General features: G+C 44.1%; 1 protein-coding gene across 1 annotated transcript in view; it reads left to right on the top strand.

Annotated features, from left to right (window-relative positions):
* Window positions 1-17,795, top strand: part of SHANK2 (SH3 and multiple ankyrin repeat domains 2) — a 721,067-nt gene that overhangs the window by 11,149 nt on the left and 692,123 nt on the right. Inside the window, exon 3 of the mRNA XM_074997460.1 lies at window positions 8,686-8,793. The gene's annotated coding sequence lies outside the window, so the exon portion shown is untranslated. The remainder of the gene's footprint in view (window positions 1-8,685; window positions 8,794-17,795) is intronic.

Below are 17,795 nucleotides of genomic sequence, written 5' to 3'. Positions count from 1 at the left end.
GACTTGGATAAAAAATATCCATTCATTATGAACCCATTAGGATTGAGAGTATGACAGACCCTTTACTTTCGCTGTTTCAATTAAGTCTATCTTTATCAAGAAACTCCACTGAAAGTCTTATTTTCTTTGAGGCCATGAGTTTAGATTCATCCCCATTTTAACAGATTAAATCACAGATTAATTTGCCCAACACGAGTATCAGTATCTTGCAGTAAATGACTCAAGCTATTATATTTTTGTTTATAAGGACAATTCCAGCACTATTGAATGGTTAAACATTTTATTCATAATCAAAGAGGTTTTGTATGTTGTATCATAAAAGCAGAAATAATCAGTAGGCGTTTCCATTGGCATAAAAAGGAGAACATCTGCTAAAGCCATGAGTGGCTTGTTGCCTGACTTAGCAGCAGGATAGCCTACAGCTGATTAGCTGTGTCCTCATAAGAAGGTAAGACTGCTTTCAATAGACTTATCTTTGTAGTTTCAAGGATATAATTTTGAAAGCGTAAAACCAATTTTGATATTTAAAAAATTCCTTTCTTGGGTACTTTGGCATTTGTCATAATGACTGGTTACCCATTTGATTAGAACATCCTGAATGAAAGTGCGCATAGAATGGTGTGAATTCAGCAAATCATTAAAACACATGATGGAGCCAATCTCTGTTCAGCATGGTATTTAAGCAAGTGCTTTATTTTAAAGATGTGCTTAAATACATTTAATGTCAATAAAATTATGCACATGCTTATGTGGATTTTTTTTTCTGCTTAGAAGCAGACAGGTGAATTAAGGTTCACACAAAGGTTTCTTTTATGTAGAGTTCCTGAAATGGGGTGTATTCCTCACATAGGCCTCACAAGGGCATTAATTAGGCCAGGCAGCAATTAACCAATTAAGCAGCAAGTAGGACGGAGATGTAGGCTACAAGCTGGGTACCAAGGAGAAGCAAGGTCAGCTGGGTAGGACAATGAGAGGCCTGTCTAAAGACCAGACACTGAATACAGAAGGGGGATTTCAGTTACTTGCTGAGAGGAAGGAGTAGGGGGACTGGTGAACCCAGAGAGGGTGAGAATCAGTTGTGTAGGAAGTATCGGAGGGGTAGCCGTGTTAGTCTGGATCTGTAACAGCAACAAAGGGTCCTGTGGCACCTTATAGACTAACAGAAAAGTTTTGAGCATGAGCTTTTGTGAGCACAGACTCAACTCAGGAAAACAGCAGAAAGGGCTAAGATAGTACAGGTCCTGTGTGCATGTTACAGCATTCACTGGGCTAAAATTGAGGGTAGGGCAGGGTTCCCCTATCAGCAGTTAAAGAGGAATCAGGACTCCTGGGTTGAATTTCCTCCATCAGTCACTGATTCATGGAAATACACATATCTCAGAGATAGAAGGCACCTTGAAAGGTCATTGAGAGGGTCCCCTGCCCTCTCGGCACTGCCAACCACCCTCCCTGACAGATTTTTTTTTTATATATCTACTTACACCAGATCCCTACATGACCTTCTCAAGGATTGAACTCATAACTCGATTTGCAAGACTAATGCTCAAACCACTGAGAGATATTGCTTGTCAGAGTGCCCCTTGGAATGTCCAGACTGACTTTCTGTCAATGGACCTCTGTTGACAGAGGCCTTCTGCCTCATGGAGGAACAGCAGAACGCTGTTGACAAAAGTGCTGCATTCTGTCAATTTACTGTCGACAGAATGTCTTGGGAATGTGGATGTACCCCAGATCTTGTTGACAAAAGCTCTCTAGTGTAGGCATAGCCTATGAGAAGAAGACAGGTAGGAAGACTGCTGATGAGGGTTCAGCACCTGGCAGACCTAGATGCAGCACCAAAAAGGGCAGGAGAAGGTGCCATTAGTGGTGAGGGAACTGTGCCATAACTTACCCATACCGCATGAGTAAATAGTCTGTGAATTTTCAAAAAGGAAAAATGAAATACGAACAAAACCCAACAAAACAGGATTAAGTAGTTACCTAAGAGTCAGAAACTTTTATATCCACTCAATGTGGTTGAGACTACTGACCACGTCGTTGCCTAACATATGATTTATGCACACCATGATGGTGATATTTTTTCCAATAGTATGTTTCACATTCAAAAATGAGAGAATCTGTGAATATTTTTGAAACCTAATTTGGGGGCTTTGCAGTTTTATCATGAACATAAGAAATTCAATATAATATGAATATTATGAATTATTTGCTATTTCACAACTTTTTTACAGCAGGTGCAGTGGAAAATAATGACCAAAATCTATCAGATTTTTAGCTTATATCATACAAAAGGTGGTATTTTTGGCAGCATAGCTTCATACCATTATGCTTTGGCACTGGTTTCATACTGAGTTAATAGGAAGAGTCCTGTCTGTTGACTTATTAACACAATTTCCTGTACCACTAACATTTTTCTTTAGAAATCTCCCATTCTGTTAGTAACCTTATCTAATTCTGCATAGCTTGTGCAAACTGAAGAGGCAGCAGTTTGATGGGGTCTAGCTCCCTGACATATGTAGTACATGTTTTGATATGCACAATATCTCTGATCATATTTTACTTTATCATACTTAGAGAAATTACTGTTTGATGTTTTCTCTTGACTTCTGTATTATCCTTTCTATGTATAATTAATTTCCTTAAACATGACTAGGGAAGGATAAGAGAAAAAGGGGTTGGTTTGTTCTGTTACCCTGAAATGACTTCATAATACTTCAACTAGAGTGGAAGCGGAATAGGTTAATTTCATTGTCAGCTATTAATTAGAAAGATTTTTTATTGTGGATGCATAGAGCCTCAAACATTGTTGCAGACTAATTTTAAAATACTTATTCTTTTAAAGGGCACGATCTTATACTCATCTCAGGAACTATGGAAGCATTTTGCAGCACTTCCAGATTGTTATGTAGCTTGTGCTTTTAAGTAGCTTTTATTATATTTCAAGGTTTTACTGTATTGCCTTTCACAATCACAGCAAACATTCCAGCATTTGTTCTACTTCACAAGGTTTACCTTAAAGACAGCCAGTAGAGCGCTGCTATGAATAGAGGCAATAAGATGCAATGTTGGACAGTTATACACAAAGTCCTGGAAAGATAGGTTCAAAAAGGGTGTATCTACATAGGGATACAAGGTCCATGGGTATCTTAGGATCAAAGATGTCTGTTAGAAAGTAGCTCTTATATTATTTAATCCTTCCAACACCAATGGGACAGACGTATACGTCTTGTTATATTAAATATATACATGTTAAAACAAAGTCATACACACAGGGTATGCTGCGTGCGATTTTATCAATTTTACAGTACAAATACATTTAATATAAATAAAGTGAGCTATGTACCATTCTACACTTTGTATTCTGTGTTGTAACAGAAATCAATATATCTGAAGATGTAGAAAAATATTCAAAATATTTAAGAAATGTCATTGGTATTTTTAACAGTATTTAATCATGATTAATTGAGTTAATTGCTTGTTAACTGCATTTAACAGCTCTAATTTTTTTTCTGGTTATAATGAGCAACATGAATTTCAGCTTTTTCAGCATTAAAAAACCCTGAAATATGATGGAGTTGCCTTACAAACAAACAAACAAACCCTTCAGCATAAATTGCAGGGCTTTATTTGAAAAAGATGGGATTCATGGAATTTAATCCTTTGAACACGAATGCCCTATTTTGAGTACTGTCTCTAGGGTTATGAAATGGGCATATTAGCAAGGCAGTTTCTTATCAACTGGAAGAACAAATGTTCAGATGCTTTAAAATTTAAAGAGCACAAACTAGGGACCAGTTAAGATAAAGAAAGAACCTCCCATCCAAACTACGTTCTCCTTTTTCTGTTTCCTTACTTAGGAATGTTCTGATAACCTTTCAAGTGCCATCTCATTTCCAGAAGGTGATTGAGAGCATAACTGTCTATCCCCTTAGGAGTCTTCCTTTTGCATACATCCCCCATCCAACTCCTAGCACTATGACCAGTGGATAGAATTTTCTTTGTGGAAGTCTGTCAGTTAATAACTGGCTATGTGCATAACACTTTCTGCATTGAAATCCATTTCCAGTGCCTACAGTCCCATAGTCATAAATATTAACAGAGTCACTGTATTTACATTCTTAGTGTGGTGCAAAATATTCCTTTATTTGAAAAATAGAAATTCCTTGGTTAAAAAATATGTGAATGCTGCAACAGTAAATACTTTTAAAATTGTACAAAGCTGTTTTATGAACTTCTAAAATATTATAGAAATACGTATCTGGGAATTTACATAACATTATTTACATACCATCTATTCCACTTACATTTCAAACAGTGGCTTAATAGAGGCATATTATGCCAGAGCACCAGCTGTGCTATCATTTGTGTTGAGCATTATTTTTTGTTTAAACAGAGACTATTCTAAAACCTGCATGCTGTCAAGGCAGTTATATAAAAATGGTAAATTGGTAGCTGAATTGAATGTCTTGAGTACTATTCTAGGGGAGCAGGCTTGGCTAACCTTGGCCCAGCCCGATAGCCTGGATATAACGTGCAGGTAAGTCCAGACAAACACTGATTCAGTTTGTACCTGTGCCCAGGGGATTGAGATATAATGAGAAGTGCGGGGACAATGTTTAATTGGAACGAATCAAAAACGGTTTATTATTTCACATACAACACCAAAATATAAACACACAGCAACAACAGGAACAAATACAAGATATGAAACTCATTATTTTAACTTACTGTCAGTAACATAGTAGATAATTTGTTTGTCACAGGTCACAGTACTCTGCTGTCAGGAATAACTGAAAGGTTGGTTAGTATGTATCTGGTTAGGATTGGCTGGACCACCTTGTACCCACCAGAAATATGTAGGCTAAAAGCCTCTAAGATACTGGGCTGAGGTGCCCTAAAGCTTGGTTTGAGCCGTATTTAGGCTTTCGTGGCTGGTTTGGCCAGGGCCTATTTGTCCAGTCAGTGGGTTGCTAGGCCACTGCTGGGGTATTATCTGGCAATATGGGCCAGAGGGAGTTTTGGCTTTCTGGCTCGCTGGGCCAGAGCCTATTTGTCCAGTCGGTGGATTGCTAGGCCACTGCTGGTTAATGTAGTGCAGGGTTTCCCTGTCACTAGGTAGGTATCTTGACATAGATAATAATTAGATTATATAAACACTATTTTCTATATCTATCTATACCTATATTAAGATTAACTAGTTTACCTACATTAATATTATGTAAACAATCATAATAGACAAAGATAACAAGCAATTATAATGAGCAATAACAGTTTAAAGGATATGGTCTTCGGCTTCTAGAGAGCCTGAAAAGCAGGGCACGAGGCCTTTATTGTACAGCAAGTGGCTGAGAGGCCTGGCACAGGGCGCCGCATCAAACAAGGCCCTCTGTGGAAGCAGCGATTGATGGCAGCAGGTCAAGGTGACGCTGGCCAGGAGAAGATGGTCAGCACGGGGGGCGGGGGGGGATGCGCTGAGGTGTTGAGCACGCCAAAATGGCGGTTGCTGACTCCGCAGTTCCTCCTCGAATGCTGGCTCTCAGGTGGTGAATGGTGCGGCAGCAGACGAGGCTCCCCCTATAGAGAAGTGCTGTCTAGTAGCAGCTGCAGCTCAAAAGGCCAACAGTGCAAGTGATTTTAGCTCAGGTCAGGTCCCGTTAGTCACACACACACACTTCCTTCGAGAGATCCTAAGATTCCCAATGCTGCTGAGGTGTGTCCTTATATAGGCCATCCTCATTAGTATTCAGAGAGTTATGGAAGGATGCCCATATTTGGTAAGGGCCGGTCCCCTCAGGTACGGTGGACCTGATTGAGGACTGCACCAGGTTTGAATTTTTGAACGTAGAATGTCAGTTATGGCAGTTGGTAATAGAGTCTTATAGGGAAGTGATTACACACGATTTTAAGATAATTTCTGAGGTAAAATTGCAGTGATTTCTGTCCCCCATGCCCACACAAAATTAGTAACCCTTTCATTTAATCATACAGATGATGGAAGCACACAGTATGCCTAAAGATTATGAGCGTGGTCGCACCTGAGCAGTACACACCCTGTTCACAATCTCTACACATGCTTACTCAAATTGTCTTAAAATTTGATGTGTCATTGAAATTCTGTACAGTGTTACAGTTACACATATGGCGTCCTTTTATCTAGGGGCTCCTGAGCTACAGCCTTCCTAAAACAGCAAAATGTTCGTCCATCTAACTTACTTTTACGCAGATCTAGGGTTCAAACCATCACTCCAACCATCCCCCAACTGACCTAAGTAGTTCTGCATTTCAGCTAGTGTTAAGGCACCCACTGCCTCTTTGGGAAAGGACTGCTGAAAAAGTTAGATAGAGTTTGTAGCTATAAATTAGCTTGTGCTGAGTTGCTAAGACAAACAGGAGTGCATTTGTGCAGCAAGACTAGGGCTATCTTGAAATAAGAGAGTTTTCAGGCAGGCTGTCGACCCAGTAGCAAAAGATGACATGCTGTGGTTTTCAAATTTGAGTTGAACCCCGGTACTATAAGTTAATGTTCTTCCCTTGACATTTTGTAAAGAGTATGTCACTTAACTGTTCCTTTCTCTCTATCTGCTTTCTGAGTTTGTTCTGAAACTAGCATTTCTGGTTTGACTGATACTTTACAGTATTCTAAAATTCACATGTTGATTCTGATTTTACTGTAGAAGTACTCTCAAGGAAATTTGCATTGATTAAATAGCAGGAAAATGAAAGTAGGCTAATTTAATTTTTTCCCCTCAGCAATGGAACAGACATCAAACTGTTAAGTCATTTGATTCAGGGACTCTTCATACACAGCCCTTCTCACATGAGCTCTTTGTTCTTCCAGACATTCTGACTTTCCCTCTCTGGTTCATCACCCCCAAAGAAGTGAAACCTGCCCCTAGTTAGCAGTTCATTTTGGCACATACACTCTGTACAGTTTGCATGATAGGGACCTGGGGGTGGGGGATAGAAATAAACAAAAGATGTATTTAATGGACACATCACAGATGATCAGAACCTGCATAGGGCCTATCAAAAGTGTCTTTGGAGAAACACTTTTCTCCAGAGCACGTTGGGTCTGGGGAATGGAGGAAAGGCACATCTGTGGTGGACCTGAGACACCTCTGGATAGGAAGTGGGATGCTCTGTGGCCAGCCAGGGAGTCTCCTCTGGCTGGTGGGGAGGGGCACCTGGGGCTTCTCTGGGCAGGCAGATTTGTGGCTTCAGTCAAGAGGGTCAGCGCAATTGCCTCCTTTGCCCCCATCAGCAGGCCTTCTATAATTAGCTGATTCAATTGATCAATTGGCTTATATGGAGCGTTCAGTCCTCCCATTCTCTGCTTGTCTGGGGGTGAGTCTGTGTATTGAGATGACTGGGGGTGGAGATCATCCCTTCATGAGTGTCTGAGCCCCTCTTACTAACCTTCATATGTGAACTGATACTAAATGCCTGAGGAAGTGAGGAATCAGAGCACATATTGATATGAATGGAGCAGTTCACACCTCTCAATTGTTTTATGATACATATTTCACTGGCGTATTTGTAGTGTTGATGTAGCCATGCGTCATAGGATATTAGAGAGACAAGGTGGGTGAGATAATATCTTTTAATGGGTCATCTTCTCTTGGTGGAAGAGGCAAGTTTCCAAGCTACAGAGTTCCTCTTCAGATCGGTGTAGCTCTGAAGATTGTCTTCCTCACTGACAGAAGATGGCCCTCACCCACCTTCTCTCTCTGATTAGCATAGCTTCACTAACACTGCTTATGATCCTTGAAGTACCATATGTATATGAAGTACTTCTTCAGTTAAAGAGATGTAATGGAGATGAACGGGTCACTTCACACCTCTGATGTTATCCAGGATACATGCTGGACTGATAAACAGCTGTGTCCCCTCAATTCTCCAGTGTGGGGTGCTTTGTACACTGCTTTGCAGTGAGAGCAACCACTGCTGGTCTGTTCTCACACAGCCTCCCCCATGTAAACCATTCCCAACTACACTGTATAGGTGCTGAATATTCTGTATTTATATTCAGCTATTCTTGAATTACTCTGTGGAGCAATACCAGCAAATTCCCAGTCCCAGACTTTTCCCAGAAATGTGCATCTTGTACTGCCCAGCCCTCTCCTGGACAAAAGCCTCATAAAAGCCTTCATTTAGGAAATATGTGCATACCCTGCTATCCCAAAGTGATTTTCCCAGCCCCTTCAATCCAAGCATGCTGGTTTAGATAAAACAATAAACAAATAGTAACAGAGAGGAAGCCGTGCTAGTCTATACACTATCAAAACAAAAAGCAGTCAAGTAGCACTTTAAAGACTAGCAAAATAGTTTATTAGGTGAGCTTTCGTGGGACAGACCCACTTCTTCAGACCATTGTCTGGCTATGGTCTGAAGAAGTGGGTCTGTCCCACGAAAGCTCACCTAATAAACTATTTTGCTAGTCTTTAAAGTGCTACTTGACTGCTTTTTGTTTCAATAAACAAATGTATTGACTACAGAGAAAAGAGATTTTATTACAAGTACTGGGCCATAAAAGTCAGAACCGGTTACAAAAAATTAAAATACAACTAAAGCCAAGCTTAATGAATCCAAAGCAAAAGTCTTGCACCACATGCTTTAGCAGTTTTACTGGCTGAATTGCTTTCCAATAGGATCCCCAGTCAGTCCAAAAGTGTTTTTTGTCCTCAGGTGTTGCGGCTACCATAGCTTTGCGACCGGGGTGCGTGCTAACAGGAGGGAGTTTTGAGAGGCTCTCCTGGAGGAGGAGAAGGAAGGAGCAAACTAAAGCACCTTGGGGTAAGTGGCTGCTTATATTTGGAGGTTTTGGGCTTGTGTGTTTGTTTGTTTGGAGTTTGGAGTTTGTTTGTTTGGAGTGTGTTTGTTTGTTTGAAAGGCCGTGTGCTCAGGCAGGCAGGCAGGCAGGCAGTTGGAAGCTGATTAGGTTTGAATTGAAACACCGTGTGCTGATTGGCTGAGCTGTAGGCAGAGGGAGGAGCTATCAGGGAGGCCGAGCACTTAAACCCTGCTAGTAAGCGACCAGGGAGCTTTGCGACCGGGTGCTCGCGACCAGGGTGCGTGCTAACAGGAGGGAGTTTTGAGAGGGGAGTTTAGAGGGAGTCAGTGACTTCTATTGCCCTTAAACTAAATCCTTTATAACAACCTCTATCTGAAACATTTAATTAACCCTCATATATAACTAGAGTAGGAAATGGAGGCAGAAGCCCAGCAGCAGAGTGGGGGCTATCCTGTTTATTGTGTCGAGTGCAGTATGTATGACTACCTACCCTGTGGGCGGGTGGCGTATGTGTGCGCTCGATGCAAGGAGCTCCTGGCCCTCAGAGACCGAGTGCGTGCTTTGGAGGCCAGGGTGGCTGAACTGGAGGAGCTAAGGAAGGCAGAGGTGTTTGTGGATGAGACTTTCCGGGACATAGTAGGGCTGTCCCACCTCCAATCTGACAGTCCTGATGCTGTTACGGAGGATGAAAGGCTCAGGGAAGGAGAGCAGTCAATGGGAGCAGAGGGAAACCATCCCATAGTTGGGACCCTCCTTCCAGAGGGTGCTGTTGTATCCTCTCGTGCCGAGGATACTTCTCCGGGGGAGGGAGCGCCAGCTGTTAGGAAGAAGCAGGTTTTAGTAGTGGGGGATTCGATCATTAGAAATATAGATAGTTGGGTTTGTGATGACCGGGAGAACCGTATGGTGACTTGCCTGCCTGGTGCGAAGGTTGCGGATCTCTCGAGGCATCTAGACAGACTTATGGGCAGTGCTGGGGAGGCGCCGGTCGTCGTGGTACATGTTGGTACCAATGACATAGGGAAGGGCAGAAGAGATGTTCTGGAGGCCAAATTTAGGTTACTAGGAAAGAGACTGAAATCCAGAACATCTTTGGTGGCATTCTCTGAAATGCTTCCAGTTCCACGCGCAGGGCCAGATAGACAGGCAGAACTTCAGAGTCTCAATGCGTGGATGAGACGATGGTGTAGGGAAGAGGGGTTTAGATTTATTAGGAACTGGGGACACTTTTGGGGTAGGGGAAGCCTGTACAGGAATGATGGGCTCCACCTAAATCAAGGTGGATCCAGACTGCTGGCATTAAACATTAAAAAGGTCGTAGAGCAGTTTTTAAACTAAGAGGTGGGGGAAAGCCGATTGGTGCGGGGGAGCACCTGGATCGGACGGAGACTTCTCTTACACGAGGCTCCATAGATAGGGATTCCCTAGAAGTTAGTCAGATAGGAAATAATATATGGGCAAGATCAGATGTGAAAAAATCGTGCATAAAAAAATCCAACGCATCTGTGAAAGGCGGACATATAAATAGTGGTAGTTTTCTAACATGCTTTTACACTAATGCTAGGAGTCTGTCTAATAAGATGGGTGAACTGGAGTACCTCATATCAAAGGAGGAAGTTGACATAATAGGCATCTCAGAAACATGGTGGAATGAGGACAATCAGTGGGACACTATCATACCGGGATATAAATTATATCGGAAAGACAGAACAGGTCGTGCGGGTGGCGGAGTGGTACTATATGTGAAGGATAATATAGAATCAAATGAAGTAAAAATCCTAAAGGAATCAAAATGTTCCATAGAATCATTATGGATAACAATTCATTCCTCTAATATGAATATGGCATTAGGAATATATTACCGACCACCTAACCAGGACAGTGATAGTGATGCTGAAACGATAAGGGAGATTAGAGAGGCTATCAAAATAAAAAACACAGTAATAATAGGAGATTTCAATTATCCCCATATTGATTGGGTGCATGTCACCTCAGGACGGGATTCAGAGATTAAATTTCTTGATGCCTTAAATGACTGCTTCTTGGAGCAGCTAGTACAGGAACCCACAAGGGGAGAGTCGATTCTCGATCTAGTCTTGACTGGAACGCAGGATCTGGTCCAAGAGGTAACTGTTACTGGACCGCTTGGAAATAGTGACCACAATATAATAACTTTTAATATTCCTGTGTTGGGAAGAACACCGCAGCGGTCAAACACTCTGGCATTTAATTTCAAAAAGGGGAATTACACTAAAATGAGGAAGCTAGTTAAACAGAAACTAAAAGGTAGAGTAATTAAACTAAAATCCCTGGAAGCTGCATGGAAACTGTTTAAAGACACCATACTAGAGGCCCAACTTAAATGTATACCCCAAATAAAAAAACACAGTAAGAGACCTAACAAAGAACCACCATGGCTAAACAGCCATGTTAAAAAGGCAGTGAGAGAGAAAAGGGCAGCTTTTAAAAAGTGGAAGTCAAATCCTAGTGAGGAAAATAGAAAGGAACATAAACACTCCCAAATTAAGTGTCATAATGTAGTGAGAAAAGCCAAAAAAGAGTTTGAGGAACAGCTAGCCAAAAATTCAAAAAACGATAGTAAAATGTTTTTTAAATACATTAGAAGCAGGAAGCCCGCTAAAAAAGCAGTGGGGCCCTTGGATGATAAAGATATAAAAGGAGCGATCAGGGAAGACAGTGCCATTGCGGAGCGATTAAATGATTTCTTTGCTTCAGTCTTCACGGCTGAGGATGTTACAGAGGTTCCTAAATCTGAGCCAGCCTTTTTAGGTGACAAATCTGAGGAACTCACTCAGATTGAAGTGACATTAGAGGAGGTTTTGGAATTAATTGATAAGCTGAATAGTAACAAGTCTCCAGGACCGGACGGCATTCACCCAAGGGTTCTGAAAGAACTCAAATGTGAAATTGCGGAGTTATTAACAGTGGTTTGTAACCTATCCTTTAAATCCACTTTGGTACCAAATGACTGGAAGACGGCCAATATAACACCAATATTTAAAAAAGGCTCTAGAGGAGATCCTGGCAATTATAGACCGATAAGTTTAACATCAGTACCAGGCAAATTAGTAGAAACACTAGTAAAGAGTAAAATTGCAAGGCACATAGAAGAGCACGAATTGTTGGGCAAAAGTCAGCATGGTTTCTGCAGAGGGAAGTCGTGTCTAACTAATCTACTAGAATTCTTTGAAGGGGTTAATAAACATGCGGACAAGGGGTACCCAGTGGACATAATATACCTAGATTTCCAGAAGGCCTTTGACACGGTCCCACACCAAAGGCTTTTATGTAAATTAGGTGGTCATGGGATAGGAGGAAAGGTCCTTTCATGGATCGGGAATTGGTTAAAAGACAGAAAACAAAGGGTGGGAATAAATGGTAAATTTTCACAATGGAGGAGGGTAACTAGTGGTGTTCCCCAGGGGTCAGTCCTGGGACCGATCCTGTTCAACTTGTTCATCAATGATCTAGAAAATGAGGTAAGCAGTGAGGTGGCAAAGTTTGCAGATGACACCAAGTTGTTCAGGACAGTCAAAAGCAAAAGGGATTGTGAAGAACTACAAAAAGATCTCAGCAAACAGTGATTGGGCAGCAAAATGGCAAATGAAATTTAATGTGGGTAAGTGTAAGGTAATGCATGTTGGAAAAAATAACCCAAATTACACGTACTACATGATGGGGTCAAATTTAGCTACGACAGATCAGGAAAGGGATCTTGGAGTTATAGTGGATAGTCCTCTGAAGACATCCATGCAGTGTGCAGCAGCAGTTAGTAAGGCAAATAGGATGTTAGGAATTATTAAAAAAGGGATCGATAATAAGACAAAAGATATCATACTTCCCCTATATAAAACTATGGTACGCCCACATCTCGAGTACTGAGTGCAGATGTGGTCTCCTCACCTCAAAAAAGATATATTGGCATTAGAAAAGGTTCAGAAAAGGGCGACTAAGATGATTAGGGGCTTGGAAAGGGTCCCATATGGGGAGAGGCTAGAGAGACTGGGACTTTTCAGTTTGGAAAAAAGGCGATTGAGGGGCGATATGATAGAGGTATATAAAATCATGAATGGTGTGGAGAAAGTGAATATAGAAAAATTATTTACCTTTTCCCATAATATAAGAACTAGGGGACACCAAATGAAATTGATGGGTAGTAGGTTCAAAACTAATAAAAGGAAATTTTTCTTCACACAGCGCACAGTCAACCTGTGGAACTCCTTGCCCGAGGAGGCTGTGAAGGCCAGGACTCTATTAGGGTTTAAAAAAGAGCTTGATAAATTTTTGCAGGTTAGGTCCATAAATGGCTATTAGCCAGGGATAAAGTATGGTGCCCTAGCCTTCATAACAAGGGCAGGAGATGGATGGCAGGAGATAAATCACTTGATCATTGTCTTCTGTTCTCCTTCTCTGGGGCACCTGGCATTGGCCACCGTCGGCAGATGGGATGCTGGGCTGGATGGACCTTTGGTCTGACCCAGTGTGGCCATTCTTATGTTCTTATGTTCATAGGTAGAGATAAAAGGAGGGCATTTGTTTCCCATTGTTATATGTTTCCTGTTCTTTGGGAATCTCACCAGTTGAGATTCAGGAGACAGAAAATCTGGGGAGATGGAAATCTCAAGCTGCTTCTTTGCCAAGATGTAAATTTCTTGCTTACACCCTTTTTGATAAAGGAGGTAGAGTAATGTTAGAGGAGCTGGAAGGATCAATGATAAGGGATGTGACAGTGTTGGAACAGTGCATGAAGAGTGCAATGAAAAGGAGGTGGTCGATGCAGTGGGGGATATTGGGTTAGCTTTAGCCTTATCCCCCTAATATACTCATATCTCTCATGTTGCCCTTTGAAAAATGTGCCTTCCATGTCCATGGCAGCTACTGCATTCTGTCCCCAGTGCCTCAGCCTGTGAGACCTGTGCCAGTGCTTGCCTTTCCATGGTGGGGAGAGCTGAAGAGGAAAAAGCAACCCATGTTGGACAGGCAGAGAAATGGGATACAGAGAGACCAGTGAAGAACTAACATGTGGCCAGTGCATTCTGTGGATGGGTAATTCGTACCAAGGAACCAGAGTCAGTGCAAGTGGACAGCTGGGCTGTGGTACCTAGGAATGCTGATAAATTGTTTATAGGAACCATAACAAGGAAATTAAATGCCCCAGGACTTTGATAACACAGACAGAAAGTTGCTGAGTGGCACCTTCTCCAAAGCGGAGAGTGATAAAATGTAACTCTGTGGCAACCAGGGAAGGAAAGGTTAAGATACAGGTTATGCCATTGCTAGGATCTAACTTCTGATGTTTGAGCCAGTGCACTGTCCTTACTAACTGAATACAGGGCTTCCCCCAGGGCTCCTTCTATTGTAGTTTTGGGGACTTTGCTTGTGTGGTGCCCAGGAGCTGGGAGTCCAGAGGGTTGCAGCTGGCTCCAGATCACCAACAGAAGGGCCATGGGCTGCCCTCCCACTTGGGAAGGGAAGGGCAGCGCAGCACCCCACTTGCTTCTCCCGGTGCCTCAGGGGAGACCCCACTGATGACAATGGTGAGAAGATGGTTTTAGTGTCACCGCAATCTCTGGTACCCCCGCCCCCCGCTGGTACAGGAATTGCCCCTCAGCCAAACCCCCTGCGGGAGGGCCCGCTTGCTCGAGGGGGCTGCCCCTGCAGACCAGGTCGCTTTCAACACAGGCACGCGGGATTCCTGCTCCGCCACAGACCTACCGGGCCAGTAACTCCAAACCAGAACTGGGGGCAGCGCTGGGGGGGGCGGGGTGCACACCCAGGCGGACCCACCTCCCAGGGAGGGCGGCTACCTCCGACCCCCGGCGCTCGGGAGGTGCCTCAGTACCAGCCACGCCGCCTGCGGGCTCCCAGCGCCCTACCGGTGAGGCCCCCCCCGGGCGCGCGGTCAGGCGGAGCCGGGCGGCTGAGGGAGCGCGAGCCCCGCCCGTCCCCGCGCTGGTCCTGTGGGGCTGGAGGGCGGTGGTAGCTCTCAGCCCCCAGGGGGCAGCGCGTGTGAGTGCCTGCGCCCAGCCCCGCTTTGCCCTGCACGGCACTGCACGGCCCGCCCCACCCCCGCCGCAACTTTCGCCTGCCCGCCTCAGACATGCCGGATTACCCAGGGCGCGGAGCCGCGAGCTGAGCGCAGCCGGGACGTGCCGGCAGCAGGTAAACCCGTGCCCTCCCCCGCGCCCACTTCCCTGGGCAGCGCGGGCCGGGGTCTCTTTCCCCGCGGCTAAGCAGCAGCTCGTGGGGGCGGGAGGGGCAAGCCCAGGCGTCCGGAGCAGCCGCGGGCGCCGCCAAAAACATCCCCTAGCAGCCCAGTTTCCTGCCCGGCGGAGGACTCACTCGGCCTAGCTGCCCCACGGGCGGGGTCCTTCCAGATAGGAAGTGGGGCGCGGCTGCCGCCCCCTGGCAGCCGGGTCGTTCCCCGCTTGCAGTCCGCAGGGGAAGGGGGCCCAGCGTCCCATCCCCCCTCGCTTCGCTGCTGCCCGCTGGGGTGGGGGGTGGGGGTCTTTCTGCAGCAGTGGAGTTGGGGGTCAGGTGCTGGCCGCGGCACTCCCCTGCCCGGCCGGCGGAGCTGCGCGGAGCTACCGCGAGCAGCATTTGTCACCCCGGCCCGGCTGGACGCTCTGCCCACTGCTTGGGTTTCCCAGAGCCCTCAACAGCCCCCCCGCGTCGGTGTCAGCGTTTGCAACGCCGGCCCCGTGCGCTGTGGGGGGTCTAAACCGGCGAGGGCTGGAGAGGCGCTGGCCCAAGTGCCTTGCCCGCGGCGCGTGCAGGCTGAGCTGGGACAGGGCAACGCCAGGCGGCGCCTGTTTACTGGGCTGGGAAACTGAGTTGGGACAAAGCGAAGCGAGGAACGGGGAGCTGCGCAGCCCACCTTTCACTGGGCAGCCGGGGGGCGTTACACAAGTAAGCCGGCCACCGGGGGTTTACTCCCGATTGACAGAACAATGGCAGGCAAGGTGGGATTCCACTGGGAGCCACACCCTGGCCAGTCCCGAGCAATTCTTGAATTTAGTGGCATTACCTAGTTAAAATAGCTAGCTGAGTAGTAAGAGCAGAATTTAGCTCCACTGTGTAGGGATCCGGAATGAGATCAGGAATTTGGGTAGCAGGGGAAGATGCTGGAATTTGGCTTGGAAACATATTCCTACCCTCGGTGGCAAATCAGAGGAAACTTGGTGATATATTTGTGAATATTTGTGCTGGGAGATGTGAGCAATATTGGTAAAATTTCAGGATTGTGAGCTGAAGAGGATAGTGGGATAGGAATTTTGGGGGCTTTTGAAATTCAGGGACAGTGAAGAGTCTGGGACTATAGCTACACTACAAGATAAAATGTATAATGCTGGATTATATACATTTTTTGAATTTGAGTATCCTCACCTTCCCACAGTGTTAACTTGGTACTGCCACACTAAATTGCCAAAGAGCAAGTGTTGCAGCAGTGCATTGTGAGAATCTATGTCACAGTTTTCTCAGCCCTGTAGCATTCTGGGTTTTTTGGTTGGTGCAGTCTGGGGGAAAAAAATGCCCCGCAAGTAGCTATGGGTTTGTGAATTCATATTACTACATTGCATTCTCCTTATTTCTCTCTTGTGGAAAACAAATGGCTATTTTTTCAGAAGGAGACTCCCTCCCTCACCCTCGCCACAGCCAGCCTATGCAATCTTTGCTGTGGGGGTGGGGAGACCAACCCAGTGACAACCTGCCCCTGAAATCTTGAATTTGCGGGATTTCTGTTACTTTACTTCCTGTGCACTTGGAGAGTATTGGAGATGCAACTAGCCAGAACGGACAAATGTGGGGAATTGTGGGATACCTGTAGGACTCCTCCGAAGGCGAATAAAACTAATTTATATTGAAGCTGTTTCCACACTACCATTAACCTGAGTGCTTACATTCAAACCTCCTGTTAATCCCACTTGGGTTGTCAGAGTAAGAATATCGGCTCTAATGCCCCCTAAATTTGAAATAATGGTATTTGATGTGTGAACAGTCACAATTTAAAATCAAGTTAAGTGCCTTAGATTCAAATTTGTGCTTTAGTGTGGACATAACTTTGGAAAACTCGTGAACTTCAGTGTGAGATTAGGTGAAGTCAGGCTGTGGTAGAAATTTTGGGCTCACGAGCTGTGGTTGAGAGTTTGTGTCATGTGAACCTTGTGTACGTTTGGGGACGAGTGTGTGCAAGGTGAAGAGGACTACGTTAACAAACTCATCTCAATTACCTGTAAAGGAAGAGGTAAAAAGGCATAAATGAAGTGAATGGGAGAAAGAGATACAGAAGAGGGGTGAGCAAACTTTTTACTCTTTTTGTCCTTGCAATTAGCAGGGCCCCTCCAGCCTGTCTAATGTAATCCAGACCAATGGGAATTTTGCTTTTGTTCATATGAAAACAAAAACTAAAACAAAAAAAACAAACAAACAAAAATACCCTTTTGGCACATGTCTGAAGATAAGTATGTTGAATGTGAAAATTTTATTAATCAGTATATAAATGTGAAAACACATACATAAAAACAGTAACAGATTTCAATGTTTTAAATGAGATGGATGAGCCTGAGAACAAATGCTGTGCTCCCTATACAAATTTCATGCACACCAAAGGGGCCCGCCTCCCACTTTGCTCAACCCTGATGTAGGGAATGAGAAGCCAAAAGGTATTTATTCTGTAAGATATGGTGTACACTTGAAGAATCCATGCAGTCCCATTGATTTGAGCTAAGCTACACACACAAAGAAGTTTAAGGAAATGCATAAAACAGCAGCAACAATGTTTCTTCTCTACTAATATGCAAATGAGCACATATTTGGTTTGTAACTCAATTTCCCTATCTGTCAATTCAGTATATTTCCTCCACTTTTTATCTGTTTTATCTGTTTAGAATAAATATTTCAGAGCAGAAATTCTCACAGGGTGTTTGTATGGGACACTGTCATTTGTTAAAATATTTAAGCAACACACAGGTAAATATGATAA

Source organism: Carettochelys insculpta, chromosome 6 (genome assembly GCF_033958435.1).
Source record: "Carettochelys insculpta isolate YL-2023 chromosome 6, ASM3395843v1, whole genome shotgun sequence".
Taxonomy (NCBI): domain Eukaryota; kingdom Metazoa; phylum Chordata; order Testudines; family Carettochelyidae; genus Carettochelys; species Carettochelys insculpta.
Note: the sequence above shows the minus strand (reverse complement) of the source record. Positions and strands in the feature narration are given on the sequence as shown.